Source organism: Callithrix jacchus, chromosome 20 (genome assembly GCF_049354715.1).
Source record: "Callithrix jacchus isolate 240 chromosome 20, calJac240_pri, whole genome shotgun sequence".
Taxonomy (NCBI): domain Eukaryota; kingdom Metazoa; phylum Chordata; class Mammalia; order Primates; family Cebidae; genus Callithrix; species Callithrix jacchus.
The window spans coordinates 39037942-39053624 of NC_133521.1; the positions used below are offsets into that span (position 1 = coordinate 39037942).

General features: G+C 53.5%; 1 protein-coding gene across 1 annotated transcript in view; it reads left to right on the forward strand.

Annotated features, from left to right (window-relative positions):
* The window catches only part of CMIP (c-Maf inducing protein), a 252584-nt gene that overhangs the window by 35605 nt on the left and 201296 nt on the right, over nucleotides 1–15683 (forward strand). The window lies entirely within an intron of this gene.

Genomic DNA, 15683 nt, shown 5'->3' on the forward strand with positions numbered 1-15683 from the left:
GCCAACTTGGCAAAACCCCGTCTCTATTAAAAATATGAAAATTAGCTAGGCATGGTGAAACTCACTGGTAATCCTAGTTACTCAGGAGGCTGAGGCATGAGAATCACTTGAACCCGAGAGGCGGAGGCTGCAGTGAGCCGAGATTGCACCACTGCACTCCAGCCTGGGCGACAGAATGAGACTCTGTCTCAAAAAATAAATTAGAAAAAAACTGCCTCTGAGTCCAAAGCCCTGACTCTTTGTGCTGTTCCACCCTCCCTCAGTTGTTTTGCAGGTGATTTTGGAAGGGGCACCTGTTGCTACTTATGTGTTTGCTGTGAGATAAAATAATTAAAAACTGTCTAATGGGGATTTATAGGGTGCCAACTGTATGCCAGGCACTGATTCATCTTCCCTCATTTTATCTCTACAGCCGCCTTGTGCAAGGGGACTGTTACAATGACATCAGTTTCCCCAATGTTGTTGGGGAAGGAGTGAGGGGTTTCCCTCACTCATCATGGAGGGGGTCTCTCCTTGGCCATCATGGGGGGTACTCAGCTGAGGCAGAGTGGGAGGGAAGCTGTGTCTGATGTCAGGGTGAGGTCCAAAGTTGAGGCTGGATGCAGTGATTTTGTGGGGTGGCCTTGGCACTGGTAAGACCTGCTCTGCCCAGTTTGAACTAGTTGGGAGCCATTGAGTTGAGCAGGGGAAGCTGTGCACACCTCAGGGTTTGGCTCGGCTGTCTCCCTCAGCCAGACACAGTTTGTCCCTCATGTTTGCATTTGAGATTTTTGATGGCTGCAGGACTCATCATTCATCCAACACATACTGTTCAGACTTGATAGCTGGGCACCGTGTAGGCTCTGGGGATGTGCGGTGATGAGACCATAGTCTCCATTGTCCTGAGACCTGATGGTCTTGGAGATGGTGCAGATTGTAGTGTCACCCTTGTCCGAGGGTGCCAGGCCCGGTCTCCGCGTGGGCTGTCTCATTCCAGCCTCATGGCAAGTGTACAGGTGAGGGCCTTGAGCAACTGTGTGTAACAGATGAGGACAGGGAGGCTGAGAAGCTTTCCCAGCGTGACACAGCTTGTGAGAAGTGGAGACTGAAATTGGATGTGAGCTAATGGCTTCAGAGCTCAGCTAAGTAACACTGACAGATACCTATGAAAGAGGAAGTCCGGGGAGCATTTGCGTGGGATGAGGCCATGCCAGGGCCAGAAGGGTGCTGTTTCAGCTGAGGGCTTGAGGGGATGGCCACTTTAGTTTCCTGTGGCCCCTATGACAAATGACCACAGGCTTTGTGGTTTAAAGCAACACAAAGTTATCATCTTACAGTTCCGGAGGTCGGAAGTCCAAAGTGGGTCTCGTGGGGGCTGAAGTCGAGGTGTTGTGGTGCTTCTGGAAGTCCGAGGGAAGGGTCTGTTGCCTTTTCCATTATCTGGAGCTGCTTGCATTCCTTCGCATGTGGCAGCATCTCTCCGACCTCTGCTTCAGTCCTCACATTTCCTTCTCTGGCTCTGGCCCTCCTGCCTCCCTCTATTTTTTGAGAGGGCATCTCACTCTGTCACCCAGGCTGGAGTGCAGTGGGGCAGTCTTGGCTGACTGCAACCTCTGCCTCCCTAATTCAAGTAATTCTCGTGCCTCAGCCTCCCAAGTAGCTGGGATTACAGGCGTGCACCACCACACCCAGCTAATTTTGTATTTTTAACTGTGTTGGCCAGGGTGGTCTCAATCTCCTGACCTCAAGTGATCCACCTGCCTCAGTCTTGCAAAGTGCTAGGATTAGAGGCATGAGCCACTGGGCCTGGCCCTGTCCCCTCTTATAAGGACCCTGTGGTTACACTGGGCCCACCAGATCATCCAAGGGGATTTCTGATCTCAAGATCCTCAGCTTAAGTTACTCTCCAGGGTCCCTTTGCCATGTCAGGCCATATATTCACAAGCTGGAGGGAGTGGGATGATTAGGGCTATTATTGTGCCTATCATAGTGGGAGAGAGTGGGGCTGGCAGGCAGGGAGTCTGAGGCCTGAAGGCGAGTGGGTCTTGGCTTTGGAGGGGTGCTGGATGCCTGAGTGCCCAGAGGAGGAGCTCCTGGAGGGGAGGGTGAGTCAACGGAGGGCCTTTTAAGCCATGGGACAGACTGGGAGTTGGTCACCTGCTAAGCAGCTTCTGAAGAGAGGACCTCTGCTCCCTCTTGAACCTGGTGAACACGTGTGTCCCAGGAGGGTGGTGCATATTGGGGAAGCCCCTGCCCCTCCCCATGTAGGAGCTTCCCTTTCACAGTGACAGGAAGAGGAAGAGCTGAGAGCATAATGTGCTTTGGGCAGGAAATGCAAGCTGCATCTTCCCATGCTGGAGAGGGTGACAAACCCAGGCTTTGGAGTCACTGGGGCTGGGTCTGAATCCAGGCTCCAGCACACTCTAAGCTGAGGCAGTTCGCAACTGTAAACTGGGGGGTGAGATAGGGCCTGAGTCACAGGGTCAACCCTGGCGTCAGCAAGGCAAGTCATGGATGCTGTCTGTGCACAGAGATGTGCCTGCTCGCTCCATCCATTCAGCAGATGGAGAAGCGTCCCCCGTGCACCAGGCACCATTGCCAGCACGGAGCAAAGCAGGCATCATCCTGGCCCTCTTAGAGCCCCCATTCCTGTAGGAGAGGAAAATGAACAAGGAAATAGTGTGCTGCTGCTAAGTGCTATGGAGGAAAACATCAGGCGAAGGAGGGCAGGACTATTGGTATGAATGGGGAGGGTATGGCGTCCGTGTGTGGTGGCATTTGGAATAGGAAGACCAAGGAAAATCTGGATGAGAGGCGACATTTGAGCAGGTTTGAAGAAGGTAAGGGAGGAAGCTGTGTATGTGCAAAGGCCCCAGGGCAGGGGCCAAAGGAGATAAAGGAGCCATTCACAGCACGTGCAAAGGCCCTGGGGCAGGAATTTACTAGGAGTTCCAGGAGGTTAATGTGGTTGGGGCAGAATGTGCCTTGAGGAGGGTGGCTGGAGGCGAGCTCTGTGCATCACTAGCAGGGTCAGATGGCGTAGGCCTTGTAAGAACTTTGGCCTTAACTCTGAGGGATAGGAGAGAGAGCTGTGTCTGCTAATACATTCAGGAAAGTGGCAGCTCTGAAAACTGAAATGCCTGCCGGCTTGCCTCTCTCCCGCTCCCTCCACCTCTTCCTCTCCTTCATCTTCCCCAGCTGTCCACTGCTTTGTGGGGATTGACTGGGCTCTTTGAGACCTGCTGCAAGGAGTGGCAGCCTTGCCCACAGTCTACTCTGGGGACCTTTCAGCTGTCCCCTCCTCCAGCTATCCTCAGGGCTGATCACTTACGGCTCTTGCTGTTTATATAGCACAGTGGTTTATAAACTTTGCTTCTAGAATTTCGCAACCGTCCTGCAGCATGTTATCTTCCAGGCAGATAGTGGTGATCTTGATCCAAATCAAAGGACTGACATTTAGGGGATGGAGTTGTCTGCATTTTACATGTACACACACGACATGTATTTTTTGTCATAAACTAGAATCTTGTGTAAGGTGGCGTCCGGTTTAGTTCAATCCTGTATTTAATCATTTCAAGATTAATGGATTGGTTAGTATTTGTTGAACACCTGCTGTGTCCCGGGGTTTCTGCTAGATGTGAGGTTCAGTGGCGAACAAACCAGATACCGTTTTTGCTGAGCCAGCGAGATGGTTTCAGGTGTGCTTGGCCGTCATCCTTCTCCACCAACAACTCCAGGTCAGCTTGGCAGCCCACCAGCTGGAAGTCTCACTTTCGTGGCAGACCTTGCCAGTCCCCCATTCCTTGTGGCAAAGTGGGATTTGGTGAAAAGGCCACAGCGGCTGGGTGGAGTTTCACTTGACAGCCCAAGAAAGGGTTCTAGGAGGCAGGGAGAGCCAAAACCACCTGTGCAGGAAGCCTGGGGCAGCTCAGCAAGCCCTGGCTCTGGCCGAGGTTTGGGATGTGTGGCTGCCATGGCAACCCCCTCCCTGAGGCACCGAACGAAGGGTGTTGCAGGTTGGGCTCCATTTGACTCTAGTGGAGAGTGATTACCAGAACCAACCTCCCTCCAGTAAAAGCAGCTCCTGTTCCCCCTTGGGCCATGAGGATGGGGAGCTTGAGGCAGGGGTGGGTTTTCACGGCGGGATCGCTGGGTAATCGTGGCTCTCTGCCGCAGTTGGTGGACACAGACCTGGCTAGTTTAAGGCCATTGATGGGACTTCTCTAGACTAAGCGATGGAAGCTTTGTGCGCATCCAATGCTTGGAGCCTCTGGATGGGGTTGGGAGATGCCTGGTGGGCTTCTGGAGGGAGTATGGGGTTTACTCTACCTTTGATCCTGGCCTGCCCGGGGGTCCTCATTGATTGAACTCTTGGCTTCCTTATTCCTCTGTCTTTGTCCCTCTCCTAGGAGTGGGCTTTGCACAAATTTACCCTCTTTCCTGCCTCTCTCCCTCCCTCTCCTTCTGCCTTCCTCCTCCTGCCCCTTGAACCACCCCCCCCCCCTTTTTTTTTTCTGTCCAAGGCTTTCTTGGGAGAGTTTAGAGCAGCAGTTTCCAACTTGAGCTGCATATCGGAATGACATGAGGGGCTGAAAAAATGTCCGGATGCCTGACTCCACCCCAGAGGTTGGGATTCATTTGCTGTGTGTGGGGCCCAGACGTCTTGTTTTTTGTTCTGACATCGTCTGTTTGAATAGCTGTGGAGTATTCTATTGCGTATGTATACCAGAATGTATTCACTCGGTTCCTGGTGATGGACATGTAAGTTGTTTTTAAATGTTCCTGCTGTAATATGTTCTTCATCTATCTCCTTGTGAGCTCATATCTGTCAAGAAATACTGCAAATGACTTTGAAATGGGTGGAAAAAGATTACTGGGTGTGTTTCCTAGATCACACATCTGAGCTCTTTCTACCTGTTGTCGTCTTTGAGCTGTTTTACAACTCTAATTGTGGAAAGTTGATAATAATGCAAGTGGTTCTGGTTCATGAAAACGCAGCCTAGTTGTGCCTGTGGACTGCTGGATGTCCCGGTTTGCAGACACTCCCCAGGTACGGTGTGGTCTGGGTGGAGAACTCTAGTCAGAAGATTGGAGATTTCTAACCACAGCCCTTCTGATGTCCCTCCCGACTCACCGGGAACTGATGGCACATTTATTTAGCTCTATGTTTAGGCAGCCCGTGGAAAAACAGTAAGAGCTAACATTTACTGAGCACTTATAATATGCCAGATCCTTTCTTGAGAATTTTAGGTGTTACTTAGTTATGTGGGTACAATTTTTCACAGACAGGGAACAACCTGATGAAATAGATGGTCTTATTCCCAAATGCAGAAGAGGAAGTTGAGGCCAAGCGCTTGCTGGAGGTGGTATTGCTAATGAATGATAGAGCTGGGGTGGCACCACGTGGCCTGCTTGGACCACCATACTGTAGAGGTGGGAGTACCCAGCCCTCCCTTGGATTCTGCCACGTCCCTGAATGAGTCACTCAGGCACTGTGAGTGTGTCATGGGGCCGATGGTCCTGAGCTCCCAGACCTGATGTGAGTTTCCAGACCTGAGTGAGCTGATGTGTCAGCCTCACGTGAATGCAGAGGGTTGAGGGGTTGGGCATGAGAGCCTGGCACCCAGCCTGACAGGCAGAGAGGGGCCACACTCAAGGCCATCACTCTGTTCTTGGCATGTTGGTTTGCGTGTTCATTACCTGCTGGTCAGAGTGAGCTGATGTGTCTGACTCACGTGAATGGGCTTAGGAAAGAAAGGGAGGCTTTTCCATCACAGCCAGGCTTTCTCAGAGATGTTCAGGTTCCCAGGAAGCGCCTGTGAGATCGGGAGTTGAGGACTTAACAGTTCAGAGACAAGTGTGCACACTTTTGTGTTCAGGGCCTTGCCTCGGTTCTGTTTCCTCTGCTGGGCCTCAGAGCAGCCGTGGGAGGTAGATGTTACCACCCCCATTTGGCAGATGGGAAAACCAAGGATCATCCGTTTATTCTTGGGTTTCTTTTCTAATTCACCTTATCCGTCCTAGGCCCTGAGACACAGTGGCAACTAGGAAATTGCACTTTGGGTCCTCCCTGGAGTTGATTCAGGAGGGCCACCCAGGGCTGGGCCGCCTTGCACTCGAGTGCACACAGTCACTCTCCGAGCAGACCGCCAGGTCCCTCTAGTTCCGTAGACAGTTTCCGCAGGAGGTGAGGCTGGAGTGGGCAGGCCCATCGCGCGGTCCCCAGAGAGAGCCGGGCTCCCCAGGAACCAATTTCTTAAGAGAACTTCAAGACTCTTAACTCCCTAAGCGAATCCAGCTGTGCCTGGTGGCGGGCGCTGTTGCAGATGTCCTGGCCAAAGCTAGCTTGGTTTGGAAGCCCGGCCCCAGCGGCCGCCAAGTCTGCAAATGAAGTAAATGAGCCAGTTGTTCTTGGCCATTTTCCCCTCATCTCAGCCCAGCTCAAATCAAACTGGAGCTCTGACCTCAGGCATCGCACATTCCAGTATTCCCTGGCCTCCTGGGGTTCAAAGGCGCACGGCAGGAGATAACCGCACTGGGCGTTGAGCGCACAGAGGGAAGCTTCTGGATGGAGCATGGGACTGGGGCGGGAGCAGCTGGCGCAGCTTTGTTCCTCTGGACACCGGGCCTCGGAGAAACGGAAGGGGACTCCTGCTGGGCTGTGCTTGGCCTCTGGTCACAGGGGACGCTGAGAGCCAGAACAGGCTCTGCCAGAAGTAAGGGTGAGACTTTGAGTGAACTGCAAGGGTAGGGGCTACTTGGGGGTCCCCCATTGCTACCCTCCAGTGCCTTTGAGCCTCGCTGCTCTGCGTGTGAGCCCCAGCGTGACTTCCTGAGAAATGGTGGCCTCTGCTAAGCAAGGCTGTCCCAGGCGCTCGTGGCAAGCTGGCACCTGGATTCCTGAGGTCCTGGGGAACCCGCTTCAAACCTGGGTGGTCAGGGCGGAGAGAGCTCTGACTGCTCCACTCCCGAGGCCCCACACTAAACCACATAGCCCTCGAGGGTGAATCACTTTGAAGTGAGGGGTTCCGGGCCTGTGGCCTGCCAAGCGGACTGGCTTGGCGGGAATGGGCAGGCCGGGCAGAGTGGCCCGCGTGGCTTCCAGGCAGCTCCTCCTTTCCCAAGGCGAAGGAATCCAGAGCCAGAGTGCAAGGCTTTGTGGTCAGAGAGAGAGGCTGCGTTCAGATGTCATTTCCTAGCTCTGTGACGCTGGGCAAGTCGCTTCACCTCTCTGAGCCTCAGCTTGCTTTATCTGCAAACTGCGGCTTCCTTGCATCACGTCCACAGGGTCTGTGTGAGGGTTAAAGGAGAAAACCCACGCGAAGTGTTCGTTTGGTGCCTGGCATAGAGTAAAGGCTCCAGAGCTTGGTGCCAGAGAGCAGCTTCAGGGGGCTTAGCCCAGCAGCATCTCAGAGCCATCCCCTACCAGCAAACGAGAAGGATCTTCCGGCTCTGCACACACAGTTACTAGACGGTCTTCGAACGCCCCTTCTTGCATGGAATGACTGCTCCCGGCTTCTGCTCTTCGCAGTCTGCAGGTGTCGTTGGGGTGCCCTAGCACCCTTGCATCTTACTTTAATTATTGATGTATTATTGTTGTTTGTTATTGTGGCAAGAGGCCGTTTGCATAGTAAGCAGGGAGTGGTAGTAGTATTTTAATTGGGCATGACCTTAGCACACTGAGCATGAGTACACTGTTATATTGCTATGGTTGTGATTAGCTCCGTGAATGTAGCACACTGACGCTGAGAGACAGTGACTGCAGGGGGTTAAGAGCCCAAATTCCAGAGCCAGTCTGCATGGGTTTTAAATTCCTCTTCCTCCCCTTCCTGGCTGTGTGACCTTGGGTCACCTGCTGAGAGTCTCCGTGCCTCAGTTTCCCAGTCCCTACACTGGACTTAATGGTGTCTCCCTCACGGGGTGCAGGGAGGAATAAATGAGGTAATACATGTGAAGTGCTCAGAACAGCACCTGATGCACAGAGGGCGTGTGCCGTTAGCCATCATCACTGTAGTCAGCTGCTCGTTCCATCTACAGATTTTGATCGTTGGCCTCCTCTGTGTCTGGTTCTCCCTGAAACAGTGAAGAAATGCATCTCCTGGGACTGCTATAAAGGTGACATGCCAGTTCCTTCTCCCCTCCCGTCTCTGTGTGCTGCTTCTCTCTGTGTTCCCCTCTCTCTGTGCTCCCGGGCAGTCATCAGCTCTCTTGCTTTACCCCAGCACCAGGGAGGCTCCCGTGACTTCCACAAGAGCCTTGGGAGGGTGCGGAACCTCTGCACTCCTCTTTGGGAACTCTCCCCCGAGCTCTTGGCTCTTCGTTGTCCTGCAGGCCAAGTGTGACCAGGAAGATGGGGAGAGAATAATCTCTGGCGAAGCGATGTAGTTGCCACTGTAGAGTCAGATGTGAGCCACTGTCATTGATGCTGGACTTTGCTTCCTGACTCTGGGCGGGCCCTGGGAGAGATGGCCTTTCATTCCTTCCTGTGGGTTTCATTGTTGCTTCATTCTTTCATTCATTTTTAAAATTCAGTCTGTTCCAGTTCTTTCTGCTTTCATTCATTCTATTGGTTCATTCTTTTGTTATTCATTCATTTTTCAGTTTGATTGTCTGCTATGTCCTGGCCACACTCTGAGGCACAGGAGATGCAGCCGTGAAGGCCCAGCCTTTGTTAGGTCTTAGGGAATTCACATCCCAGCTGGTGGCATGAGAAAAGGTGGGCAAAGAGGGGTGCAGTTTGCACATACAGATGCTGATGGCGCTCTCGGAGGCTGACTTGGGGAGTCAGGGATGGCTTCCTGGAGGACGTGACTTCTGTGTGCACAGGAGAGGAGGAGCTGGAGTTGCTGGGTTAAGAGGGGAGGTAGTGCTTGTTTCCCGCAGATGGGGACTTTACCTGTAGAGGCTCTCGGTCCTGAGGAAAAGGGAGGGCTTCCAGACCCACAATACACTCATATTTTTCTCTCCTCTGTAGTCAGAGAGTACTATTCAGGTATGTCACTTGGGTGCAGGGTCTTGGGTGAGAGACCAACAGGAGAGGTCTCCTTTGTGAGTCCCACATGCCAAAAGTGCCACTGTACCCAGAGGTCTGCAAGCCTTTATAAGCGTGTGACTTTGCAGAGTGCAGGAACCCAGCACACCCTGTCACCAAATAGATGGTGGCCCATGAGGCCACCGTTCTCCTGGGATCCAGCTGTGGGACAGCCTTGGCCCCTGCTTCTGGTTTTATGGAGCCCCCCTCCCTTGGCACTGCCAAGCCTAATTCAGGGTGGGGGAGAAAGCTGATCCGTGATGTGTAAAGTGCCCAGTAAAGGCCCTTCACTGCAGGGGAGGTTTTGACAAATGCCAGCTGTGGCAGGAGGAGGCAGAGGGGAAGGAGAGACTCAGGAACTTCCCCAGCTCTCCAGTGCTAGGAATGTGACCTCTTCTAGGGGCTCCGAGTCCAGTGGTGTCCTGAAATCTGCAGTTTCTGCTGCCGCAAGACTGTTTTTCGTGTGTTTCCAGCCAGCAGGAGTCTTGTTATCTTCTCAGTGCCAGCCTTTGGACTCTGCCCTTTGGGTCCCTGGGGAGTAGGAGGGAAAGTGAGAGAGAGCGAGAGACCTGTGGACACGCCTGGGCCAGAGGCCTGCAGTGTCCCAAGGAGTGTGACATCCCTCAGGGACTGTAAAAGGTAAGGTATAGCCACAGGTTCCTGTTGCTTGCTGGCAAAGTCATCACTACCAATTAGTAGTTAATTCATTCCTTTTCTGGGCTCCTACTGTGTGCAGGGAATATGCACTGCAGTGAATGATGTTTCTGTTCTCATGGTCATGGGAGCCGAGTGCAGAGGCCTGATGCTATTGTAACAAACCAGCATACGAATGCTTAGCATGGGGCTGGGTTTGGTGGCTCACACCTGTAATCCCAGCACTTTGGGAGGCCAAGGCACGCAGATCACTTGAGGTCAGGAGTTTGAGAACAGCCTGGCCAACATGGCGAAACCCCGTCTCTACTAAAAATACAAAAATTAGCCAGGTGTGATGGCATGCTCCTGTAATCCCACCTTCTTAGGATACTGAAGCAGAATTGCTTGAACCCGGAAGGCAGAGGTTGCAGTGAGCCGGGATTACGCTACTGCACACCAGCCTGGATAACACAGCGATACTCTGTCTCAGAAACAAAAACAAAAGCAAAAAAACAAATGCTTAGCATGTCAGTGGAGAGTAAGCTCCCTGAAGAAGACAAGACCCACCCAGAATAATGGGAGCAGGTGTTTGTGGTGTGAGCAGGCCTCTACCAGGCTAACGCTTGATGTGCCACCCTGGGGTGTCGGGGTAGAACTTTCCAGACAAGGAGAGCAAATGCACAGGCCTGAGGAGGACGTGGCAGCATAGGGAGCACTTGGAGCACTTATGGTGGGCCAGGCATCGAACTGGGTGCAAGATACACACTTTCTCCTTTTATCCAGTGACCGTAAGAGGTTCCCCTGTGCAATTCCAGTTTTTCTCCTGTTCATGTGGAGGCTCCAGGGGATTCAGCCTGCACACAGTGGAGGAGTCGTGGTTTGAACTGGTGACTGCTTGACTGCATAGCCGTGGCTTTTGTTGGCTCCTGGGCCTGAGCTGAGGGACCGAGGCAGAGGTTTTGTGGTGGGTCCCTGTTCCCGAGCCATGTGGGGAAGCTGGCATTGGGTCTGGCTGTTACCCTTGCAGGCGTTGTCCTCATGAGGGCTCAGCAACAGTGTCACGTGTTGCAGGGTAGACGACTCCAGAGATGTCTAGGGGGCTGGAGCGCTGCTGTCTGGGGTTGCCCTTGCAAGCGCCCAGAGAGGACAGGGCTGAGCCAGCCCTCGCCTTTCGGGGGCCTTTTGGAGTCCCGTCTCTGTCACCTCATGGCTGCGTGACTCTGGGAAAGTCACACCCCTTCTGATTGCTCGTTTTCTTGGTAAAAACGGGGTTAGTAAAACTCCTGCCCTGCTTCCTTAAGGAGCTTTGTGAGGCTCAGGGAAGATTATGTGTGGCAAAGGCTTCTGTCAGCCCTGAAGCCCTGGACGCGAGAATTGTGACCTTCCTTTATTTAACTGCAAAAACAGTATCAAAGGAACATGGAAGATAATTTAAAATAAGATGAACGGCCGGGCGCGGTGGCTCACGCCTGTAATCCCAGCACTTTGGGAGGCCGAGGCGGGTGGATCACAAGGTGAATAGATGGAGACCATCCTGGTCAATGAGGTGAAACCCCGTCTCTACTAAAAATATAAAAAATTAGCTGGGTATGGTGGCGCGTGCCTGTAATCCCAGCTACTCAGGAGGCTGAGGCAGGAGAATTGCCTGAACCCAGGAGGCGGAGGTTGTGGTGAGCCGAGATCGCGCCATTGCACTGCAGCCTGGGTAACAAGAGCGAAACTCCGTCTCAAAAAAAAAAAAAAAAAGAAGATGAAAAAAACCTCTTCATACAATTCACCCAAGGATGGAAACCCTCCCCTCCCCAGGCACACACCAGTCGAACGGGTTTGGATGTATTTTGGGATAAATTCCTCACTTGGCTGCCTGACGTCCCCAACTCCAGAACAATATGGATCTGGATTATTTTGCGTCCTTTCCTGCCTGAACTCAGGAGCTGGATGGATTTGGCTACCAAGGGTTACTTGTATCGATATTCCGTTTATCCGTCTTGGTCCTAGCCCATCTGTAGACGTATTTTTATGTCATTCCAGGCACAGTGAACATGCTGGCTCCTTCCATTTCCTCCTCCACTGTCATCAGCGGAGATGTTGTTTTCCCCAGTCTTCGCCATCATGGAAGCTTCTCAGTGGCTGCATGATCGTCTTTTGCGTTGCACCATTTTCCATGAAGCCATCTCCCTTTGATTAGATACTGAGGCCATTTCCTGCTTTTCTTCCTCAGTAGAGTGTGCCATAGTGAATATCTGCGTGCCTGTAGCATTTTTATCCTTCCCTTTGATGACGAAAGATCATTTGGAAAAATTCCCAGGAGGGAGGTTAGTTGGCCACAGGGGTATGAACGTTTTGATGGCTTTGGATATCGATGAGCCTCTCTTGCTTTCCCGTGAAGTGGAGCCCATCTGTAACGCCGTCCACAGGGCACAAGTGTCGTTATTTTAACACTGCCGTGTCTGCTCTGGGTGTCATTGTTTCTCATTTTTTTCTTAAATTGACTTCATGGGTTGAAATTGGTGCGGTGTTCAGTGTTATTAGTCAACAGTTGGTTTTGAGACGCATGTCCGAGTGCCTTCAGCTCCTGGCTGTGTCCCCTGTCCCTGGCCACTCAGCCATGAACACCACTGTTAGCAACAAAGATGAGAAAGTGTCCCATCTGCCCAAGCTCTCCCTTTCTCCTCTGGCTGCAGAGCATAGAGAGGCTTCAGTGGCATCCTGGTGGCTGGGAATGAGTGTGCTGGCCAGTCGGGCCTTGCTGGCCAGGCCAGGCTAGGCTGTTCAGGCCCTTGAGAGGGTCTGGGGACAAAGGCGCCTTGGGAGGAGGGAAAAGCAGAGAGGGAAGGGAGGACCCCGGAGAAAAAGAAGGGGGAGAAACAAAGACAAAGGCTGGCAAAAATAGACCGCGGAAACGGCAGGCAGCCAGGATAAGGAGGACGAGAGGCAGGATGTGGACGAGGAGGGGAAGCGGAAGTTGTAGCGGGGCGTGGGGGAGAAGTGGGGGGTCAAGGGAGAGTGGGCTGTTGGGAGCCGGGGTGGGGTAGGAACGTGGGAGAGAGACCTACACAGAGAGACACATGGAGAGAAGGGAGTGGCCTAGGAGGAGAGCCTGTGAGCGGGGAGATACACAGCTGCCCCTTAGTAGGAGGGCATTGCTCCCTGCGCCCCTGGAAGGGACTCTGGACTGGCGAGGCCCAGAGTGCAAGGAGGAGCCTCGGGCAGGGGTCACTGGAAGCTTGAGTTGGGGGAAGCTGCAGGTCGGAGCTGGAAGACCTGGGTTCCTGCTCCTTCTTGTATGCCCTCCTGGAGGTCCCAGGTCCATGAGCCTGGTCCTGGCACACAGGCACTTCAAGGGTGATGGAGCCACCATGCCAGCTCCCCCTCCAGGGCCCTCCCCCAGCATCAGAGTCCAGTCTGAGGGCAGTGGTGGGATCTGGACTCTGGCTGTCTGTGCAGGGGGTTATTGTGCCTGGGTCCTCAGGTCGGAGGTCTGGGCTCACACACCCTCTCCTTTACCTGTCACCTAGACCATAGAATGCAGATGTGAATGCTGCCCCCTTCCTCGGGTGGTTGTGAGGATTAAACCAAGTAGGAAATGTGAAGCACTTGGAGTGGGACACGTAGTGTGGATCATGTACTGTGTGACCCAAGGGGCTGTCCCCTTTACGGTGACGATGACAAGGGCATCAGGATAGCAGCCAGTGTGGCGTGAGCCGCCTAGGCCCAGCCTTGTTGAATCATCCAACAGTGTGGCGAATTAGGTCTGCTCGCTCCCACTCTCCACGTGGGGAAACTGAGCCTCACGGTGATCCGAACACCAACAGTTATAACAATGGCGGCAACAAACCGCCGCATGCGAAGTCCGAAGTGCGCTACGCAGCGTGTACTTAGCAGAACCCAAAGCTGAGGAGCCCGGAGCCCAAAGGGGTGGGTCACCTGCCGGTCTGCACGGCAGCCGGGGCCGGGCTTGCAGGTGACCCATGTGGCTCTAGGGCCCAGGCCTGCCCTGTGACTCATGCTGCCTGTCACCCGCCGTTTCGTGTTTCAGGCCTCGCCTGTACACCGGTGCTTCTCAGGAAGTCTTAGGGAAGATGACTTATTTATTAGCTGGTTTTTAAAATCTCTTAATTAAAAAAACAACCAGTGTGGTTATGTGGAAATGTAGTTCAGCATGTGATTGGGGAGGTTGGAGCCAGAGTCCCTGGCTCAAAGGTAACACCCCTGTCCACCTGGATGAAGAATGTTCAGGAAGCTTCCCTCCAGGCATGGTCCTTGCCTGCTGAGTAGTCACAGGGGAATCGGGGGCCAGTTAGCTGGGCTTCAGACTGTGGGAGCCTCTGCCTGGGTCTCCAGCCAGGATTTCAGACTCATCTTTCATTCTTCCTCTCTTGGTTGCCAGCCCAGTGCTAGAGGGACGCAGGGCAGAGGCCAGCCAGCTGCACGTGTTTCCAGGCGTGTGCTGGGAACGGAGCAGATGCGGGTCTGAAGTTTTCCCCAGAACTGCCATTATTGACGCAGAGGGTGGGAAAGAAGCCACGTGGCTGTGCTGGGTGAGGATGGGCCTTCTTGCAGCCTGGACCCGGGTGGGGCCTTCTTTGGAACTCTCCAGGGATGGCCAAGCAGCTCTCCTTCCACCTTGGGGTGGAAGCAGAGCAGGACACATTCCCCGCAGGAAGCGCGGCATCAGAGAGGGTAGGAGGAGCCCCACCGGGTCCTGTTCTGGGAAGGCATCTGTGGGCGTGGGGGACCCCCGGGGCCGCCCCCCCCCCACTCCCCCCCCCCTTGACACCTCCGCTGATGCTAAAGGTCACACAGCAGGACATGGGAGCCAGGTTCAAACTCAGTTCAGGCCATCTCCAAGGCCTGTGCCCCTTTGATTCTTGGATGGACACTGCCCAGGTGACCCTGGGTAACTAGTACCCTTGTCCCCGAACAACTCTGAATCTCTTTTCTCTATGAATATTCTTAATGAGAATAAATAATGATAACTGCCATTCATCAATAGCCCCTAGGCACCAGGTGCTTTCTCATTCAGCCTCCAAGCAGGCCCGTGGGTTGGGCACCACTATCCCACTTTACAGGCGAGGTCACTGAGGTACAGAGCAGCTATGTAGCCGGCCGTGGATCACAGAGCTGGTGTCAGAGATGGGACTTACACCCATTTCTGATGGCAGAACCTTACATTAGGGGACGGTAAGGATTTGGACATGTTAGATGACCTCCCCGAACTTCAGTTTTCTCTTCTGTAAAGTGGGCCTCATCATGCTGTCTGTGGCAAAGGTTTGCATGTGTGAGTTAATGGTTGTGGAGTACCTGGTACTCAGGATCAGCCGTCATTGTCGTCATCATCATCATTGGAACTTCTCAGTGGAACAGACACTGATGGCCAGAGTGGACCTCTCAGCCTGGGGGAAGCGGAGGATTAACCCTCTGTGAGGGGACCCGGGGAAGGCTGGTACAGTGGTAGGCAGGAGCCAGGTGACCAGCAGGCTTCTTGGTTGGGCTGGGTGTGCATGGCACAGCTGTGTGAGAACAACAAACCAAGTCGGCCGGGCTGCTGCTCTGTTTCCTTCAAGGAGGGAAGTTACAGATACCCACCCTGGCATCCGGGGAGGATGGGACAGGCTGCTGGGCGCGGTCCCAGGTGGGGAACAACTCTGTCCAACTGAGGTTTTTGCCTAAAGCTGCTGCTGCTGACCAGTCAAATTCACAGACCCACTTCTTGGGGGGCAGGCAGGTGTGTCCCTAATCTGAGAGACCCTGGGTGCCTTCTCTTTTTGTGTTTGTGGGCCGAATAATGGCTGAGACCCCACAGCTGTGGGCTGCTGCTGTTTGGAGGACTTGAGACATTGTGAGAGCTGTCGCCTCCTCTTGGAAGCCCCTGCCTGCAGTGGTCAGCCGTGGCCACTCACCCTCCTGGGGCATCTGCTAGCCTCCCTCAATGACTTGGCTGTTGGCTGTCATTTTCTTTCCATCTCATTCCCTCAACTACACAGGAAGCTGTCAGTCCTCGGCCTCCTTATCTGTCAAATGTGCAGTTTTCGAGATA